Raw genomic sequence first — 7,138 nt, forward strand, 5'->3', positions numbered from 1 at the left:
TTGAAAAAATATTTTTTGTTTTTTAAAAGTAACAAACAACAAAATTCGTGGGGGACTAAAGGAAGAAGATGGAGGATGGATTGGGTGTGGTAATGCATAGATATCTTAAAATGAGTGGTTCAGATTTGTGAAAGGTATAATTAGATTTTGGATAAATTAAAATGAATTGTTCAAATTTACTAAGAGAAAGATGATTTAATGTCTAAAATGTCCGTGGCTAAGAGATCAACAAACAATTCCTTATTTATGCCCTGATGCAATTTAATATGGGTCTTATAACACTTTCTTCAAACAGGTTCTTTCACATTTTATTTCTTCAAACAGGCTCTTATAACATTGTAATCAGGTTCTTATAACATGTAGGGGAGAGAGTGAGAGTGAGAGAGAGATGGTTGTAATTTTTTTTTAATCTTCCACGTTCTTTCACATTTTTTTTTCAATTACTAAAACTTATTTAATTGTCTCAAAATTATATATTTGATTATTATAAAACAAACTTTTTAATTAATTAATTAATGTGTATTTGATTTTGTTGTTGAACCAAATAAAATAAAATAAGATTGAATGTATATTTAGCTTTTGTTGTGAACCTTAAAAAAATAAGTTGTTAACATTAAATATATTAAAAAAGAAAGAAAAAAGATTGAAGTTATATTTAGTTAAAACCTTTATTAAAAAAAAAATTTTAAAAAAAAGAAGGTTGTTAACATTAAATATATTAAAAAAGAAAGAAAAAAAGATTGAAGGTATATTTAACTTTTGTTGTGAACCTTAAAAAAAATTAAATAAAAATTGTTAACATTAAATATATTTAAAAAGAAAGAAAAAAGATTGAAGGGATATTTAGTTTTTGTTGTGAACCTTTAAAAAAAAAAAAAAAAAAAAAAAAAAAAAAAAAAAAAAAAAAAAAGTGGTTGTTAACATTAAATATAAAAAATAAAATGGGAATTAAAGTGGGTTGAGAAAAATCTATATCTATTAAAAAATGAGAAAGGTGATACTCATGGAAACTGAAAAATAGAGAATGAGAAAAATTTATTATAAGGAAATAGGAATGGGAATGGAGAATGAATACCCCCATTGCCATCCTAGAGATAAGGAAGCGCAAATATTCAATAGGTGAGAAAGTCCCAAACCCATTAACTCAAGATCTCCACATTAAAGACCTCCACTTCCTTTCTTACCAGCTCTACAATGCTGTCACTAACCTTTCTTACCAGGAAATAGCGATGGGGATGGAGAATGAATACCCCCATTGCCATCCCTAGAGATAAGGAAGCGCAAATATTCAATAGGTGAGAAAGTCCCAAACCCATTAACTCAAGATCTCCACATTAAAGACCTCCACTTCCTTTCTTACCAGCTCTACAATGCTGTCACTAACCTTTCTTACCAGCCCCCCCCCCCCCCCCCCCCCCCCCCCCCCCCCCCCCCCACATTGCCATCCCTAAAGATAAGGAAGCGCAAATATTCAATAGGTGAGAAAGTCCCAAACCCATTAACTCAAGATCTCCACTTCCTTTCTTACCAGCTCTACAATGCTGTCACTAACCTTTCTTACCAGCTCTACATTAAAGACCTCCACTTCCTCATGGAGCTCATACAGGTTTTTCTTTCTTTCTTTCCCCTCTCTCTCTCTCTCTCTCTCTCTCTCTCTCTCAATCTTGTTCTTCTTGTTCTTCTTATAGTTTTCTCCTCCTGTTTGTTGGTGGATGATGATACAGAATGCAGAAAGCAATGAGCACTCTCCAGGGGTTGAACCAGCGCTGGAGTTTGTGCTGACGAATGCAGACATTACTGAATTGGGCTCTCCGGCTACTCTGTTGGTGTTCAATAATGAGGTAGGGTTTGCTAAGGACAACATTGAATCGCTTTGCAGCATTGGCCGATCCACTAAGACATATCACGGACACAAAGGCTTCACTGGGGAAAAAGGTATATAGATACAATATGTCTACACTAACCAAGCTCTCTGTGTTTTCTTTTGTCAACTTACATATGCTGGGCAGGGTTAATTAAAATATCAGCAATGTAGGCATCATAAAAGTTTTGTGACTCTTAGATTACACTTAGAATAAAATACTGCACACTCATCAAGGTGATCTAAGGATCATAAATCTTTTATGATCATTTTCATGAAAAAAATTTCATGATCCCTAACTTTTCTCTTAAAATATACAAAGGAGCAAAACCCCTGTTTTTGACATTTGCTACTTTCTCAAAGTCCACACTGATGAAATTAAAATAACCATCAAGCCCAGATTATTGGCCAAGGGTTTTTGTCCCTATGTCCCAAAACAATTACAAGGAGATTGGGATTTGTGATAAAAGAGGATCTTGTGTCCAGATTTTTGCCATGTATTTTTTTGAAAGTCTTACATGCACATCACAACATGTAAACCCAACAAGCCTTATTATGTATATGTGGCCGTTGCATAATCATCTTAAAACTTAAAACAAATGGTTATACGTGAATTGTGGGGTTGGCCATCACATGTATAGTTTTGTTATTGGTAGGTGATATGATACCCACTTATCAATGATGTGTTATCACCCTTATAGTAAACGTTTACAAGGGAGGTCGGTGTCATTTCACAAACCTTAACATTGCGTTTGATTGAAAGATTTGAGAAAGAATTTGAAAAGAGAAAAATAAAAGACAGGTGAAATGTGTATAAAATATGTCTATATTTCACCAAATTTCATCCACCTTTTCCCTTTTCTTTTTTAAATCACTTCCCAAATCCTCCAACCAAACACAGCGTAAGGGAGGTTTCTACAATTGCCATGTAGGTTAGTGTAATTTACCCTTTTATTTATTTATTTATTATTGTATCTTATATTATTTTGTTCAAACTTATACTCCCTTTGTTTCAAAATAATAGTCTTTTTTGGGGAATCAAACTTTTTTTGATAGTACGATTATTACATTTTAAAAATATTAATTTTTCAAAATTACCCTTTGATACTACATTTTTTTTAGAATATCAATTGTGATAATTGTATTTTTTGTGTTAATGAATTTAAAAGAAGGGCAAAAAAGTAAATTCATATTATTTTATTACTTAATTTTTGAAAAACGACTAATATTTTGGGACGATGAAAAATGGAATAAGGAACTAATATTATGGGACAGAGTAAGTAATGTATTTTATGCGTGTCTAAATGATTAACATGTGTTCCCTGAGTGTCAGAAGGATGCTTGGGTCTAAAAAAGAAAAGAAAAGAAGATATGTTTGGATGTGTTTGACACATGTTTAAGAAGTGCCCGAAAAGTGTAGGGGTGTGACATGTGTGCCACCTTATTAGTACTAGTGTTCGTACTTCTTAGATAGTGTGTAACTTGAGTCGTAATTTTTTTATTATAGTTTGTTAGAGAATTATTTAGTCCAGATCAATGAGGTAAGGGTTGGAATATGCGGATTGGGTCTCCGGATTGGGTCTCCCACTTAGTTAAGTAAGGTGGATTAGGTTGACTCAACCTGTATGTGACCAGTAACGGTTTAAGGTTCCAAGAGACTTTAGGCTAAACATCAAAATGAGCTCTTATCTTATTAAGTTTTTGAAAAATTGGGACCTCCAACAATGAGAATTTTTCATAAAAAATTTAAGGGCCTTAGGCAATAGGCTAAGTAGCCTAATGGTTGAGTCACTTCTCTCTGAGACTATTGGTCTTTTATTAGTCCAGAAAGCCATGTCAACATATTGAATTGGTGTTCTGGAACTACTGAGTTGGTTCTTTGTTTTTAAAGATGGACCTTTATAAACTTAGGCATATTTGTTTGGATAGATATGACATTGGGATTAGATTAATAATCCAACAAAATACATAATTTGATAATTGGCTAAGAATGGGAGTCCGTATGAATAGTTCATTTGAACATAGCATCCCCTATATAGGGTACTATTGAATCCAAGGAGGGAGGGATACAAATTGGAAGATTAAGGAGAGGTCTAGACTAACTTGCTAGATTACAAAAATAACCTCAACAAGTGATAAACTAATTACGATTTTAGTTTCTAATTTTAATTCGGTTTCTTATAAAATAAAAAAATAAAAAAATAAAAAAATAAAAAATAAAAAAATTATACGTGTTAACTTGATTTTGATGTGTGTTGTTTACAGTACCTTATATAAGCTCTTAACTGTCTTTGCATTGACTAATAGATACAATAACAAATTTATGCAATCTCTTAATAATCAAATCTAATTTTTTCTTGAACTGAATTATGACTTTTTCCACATTTCATTTCACACCTTGTAGAAATTGGGTTCAAGAGCGTGCTTCTTGTCACTGCACAGCCACAAATATTCAGCAATGGTTACCGAATTAGGTTCGATGAACCTACTAATTATGGTTGTGGCATAGGGCATATCGTCCCAGAGTGGGCTTCCACAAGACCAGCTATTTAAGTTCTACATGACATCTATGGGTCTAGCAAGATCCTTCTAGCTACAACAATCATTCTCCCACTAAAGCCCGGGAAATTGGAAACCGTGAAGAAACATCTCTCATAGATACACCCTGAAGTTCTTCTATCCTTATACAAGATCAAAAGATTGTCAGTAGGAGAAAAAAGCGATCATTCATCTTTAGCAGACTCTGTTTCTGCAATTTCAATCTATAGTGAGACCGATCTCATTTCCCTGCAGACTTGAGGGGCAGATTCACGTGAAGTCTCTCTGGTCAGGAGGGATCAGACATGTCTGAGGCCACATGCTGCTATTACGTACATAAACAAGTCTTCCCTGTGAAACCTGAGAATGTGGTGGATGCTAGGAAGGATTTGAATGAATGGGTCATATCTTTGGCTTTCCCATTTGGTGATAGATTGAGGATATGGACTGCTTCTGTTGGCATCTTTGCCTTCTTGCCAACAACAATGGTGACCAACTTTCCCTTTGTACTGCAGGCAGACTTCATTCTTGCATCTTCGAGAGAAGCAATACTCTTGGATAACAAATGGAATTTGGGAATCCTTGAGCATGTTCCTTCCATTTTTATGTTAGTGCTCTTATGACTTGTATAAAGGTCTCTCAAACAGGCAAACTTTTCCCCATTACCCGTGTGCTTGAATTCTTGCCTGTACAATGGTCTCCTCTGCAACGGCTTAATGGAGTGAGAGATTCCATTAGAATCATGGTCAAGTGGAAATGCATTGTTCCGTGTGAGAAATTCTTGACTGGGGAAATGGTTTTCTCTAAGCCAACTGATGTAGTTAGGATTTTACCACAATTCCGGAAAATCCAGTCCCACATTAAGCAACTCGGTGATATTTCTTCCCAAGGAAAGTTTGTGTTGCATAATACATTGGATGACAAAAAATATAATGGAATTTTGAATATTCTTGGAGTGCCATCTGTGAATGATAGTTGCGACTGGTGTGGAAAATACATCCAAACATGCAACCTCATGTTTCGTGCTTCTACAAAGGTGTAAGTGGAGCTTCTTTTCTTTCTTGTAGATAATTGGAAGTATTTCCCCCTAGGACTGAACAAAATACCTCTTCTCAAGTACATTGCTTGGAAGGGGCAGGTTTTACCATGTAATGTGTTACAAATGAAACGGGAACCATTGAAGGTTCATCTTGTTTGGCAGGCTCCACAACATTCCTGGCTAAACAAATGGAACGTAGAAATGAGGTGCCCAATAATATGTTTTTCTTCCCAGATGCCACAGTATCTACTATTCTTCAACATGAGAAGAAAGAAACCTTTGACAAATTGGCTGAAATCTAAGGTAGGTGTGGTGGTCACTGATGTTTCTATGTACTGTTATGGACTTGGGAATTTTCTAAGTAAAAGGAAGAACCCAAAGCTAGCAGTTTCATTGGCTCATCTTGTTTATCATTCTGTGTTGAAGAACTTTATTGGAACAAATTATGTTTCTGGTATTTACAGTCTATGCCAGTGGTTGATGCTTGTGGGAATGTAAGCCTGTGCACTAGCTTTCTCGTGCCCACTTCAAGAAGCATATGGGTGAAGCTGTTTGGCTCTAGCAAAATATTTCCTGAGGAACTTGAATTGGAAAACGATGAAATGATAGAGGAGTATGATGATTCATATCCAATGAACAAGGAAGATGAAGCTTACAGTTGCCAAAAGTATGTTGAATTGGGGGAGGTGTATGGTGAAGCTGCTGAGTTTGCTGGAGAATGTACACCAGAAAATGAACTATTGAACTTCCTTTTAAAGAATGCTAAAGCGACTGATTTGCGTGATATATTACCAGAAGACAGCGTTAGATATAGCCTCCAATCAACTAACAAGTGAACAGGCTCTGTTGCTTCTGGAGTGCATCCAAAATCTGAGGGCTAAGAAGTATCCTGGCCATACAAAGGAAGTTTGAACAAATATGAGATACCTGTGAAGTTCATTGAAAGTATACAATGTGGGAAGTGGATGAAGACATACTCTGGCTTTAGTTCTCCAACCCCGTTGCTATCTTTATGATGGAGCCGAGTCATCTACTCTCTTAGAAATAGGGAAAGCATTTAAGGTCTTATCAGCTATAGATGAAGAGTAATATAAATACAAGATCAGGTCGTTCAAAGATGAGCTGATGTTCATTGGTGTACAGATTGGGACAGAGAATATGAACCAACTCATAATTGATCACCTCAAACCTCTTGTTTCCTCTGAAATGAGTGGACACTTGGGATTTTCAATGCTAAGTTTTATCAGGTATTCAAATGACAACAACAAGCTTGATGTGGACTTGCTGAAAACCCTGCAAGTGGGGAAATGGTTGAAGAAAAACCAAGGTTATGTTACTCCTCGTGGAGCTGTTTATTTGGCATCTGATATTGGAGAAGCTATTCTACAGATAACTGATCTGTGGGTTATTGATAAAACATATTATGGGAGCCAACTAAGTGGTTTTGTGCATGAGCTCAAGTTGATAGGCATCATTGTGCATCCGGAAGATGTGTATAAACTAATTCCTGAACATTTCAAGTTTCCTAAAGTTCTCTCGAAGTTGACCAAGGATGTTGTTTTTCTATTACTTGAATGCATTTGGCATTTAGGGCCTGCCGTTGTTGATTTGACCAAGAAAATTACGTACCAACCTTGGATGAAAACTAGTTTTGATTTCAGATGCCCCTCGGAATGCCTTCTGCCCGATAAAAACTGGGG

General features: G+C 35.5%; 1 pseudogene; it reads left to right on the top strand.

Moving 5' to 3' along the window:
• Window positions 1-1,067: 1,067 nt before the first annotated feature.
• Window positions 1,068-5,767, top strand: LOC145822404 (protein NO VEIN-like; annotated as a pseudogene).
• The last annotated feature ends 1,371 nt before the right edge of the window (window positions 5,768-7,138 follow it).

This window comes from Camellia sinensis, chromosome 1 (genome assembly GCF_055761805.1).
Source record: "Camellia sinensis isolate YWXY chromosome 1, ASM5576180v1, whole genome shotgun sequence".
In the NCBI taxonomy this organism is placed as follows: Eukaryota; Viridiplantae; Streptophyta; class Magnoliopsida; order Ericales; family Theaceae; genus Camellia; species Camellia sinensis.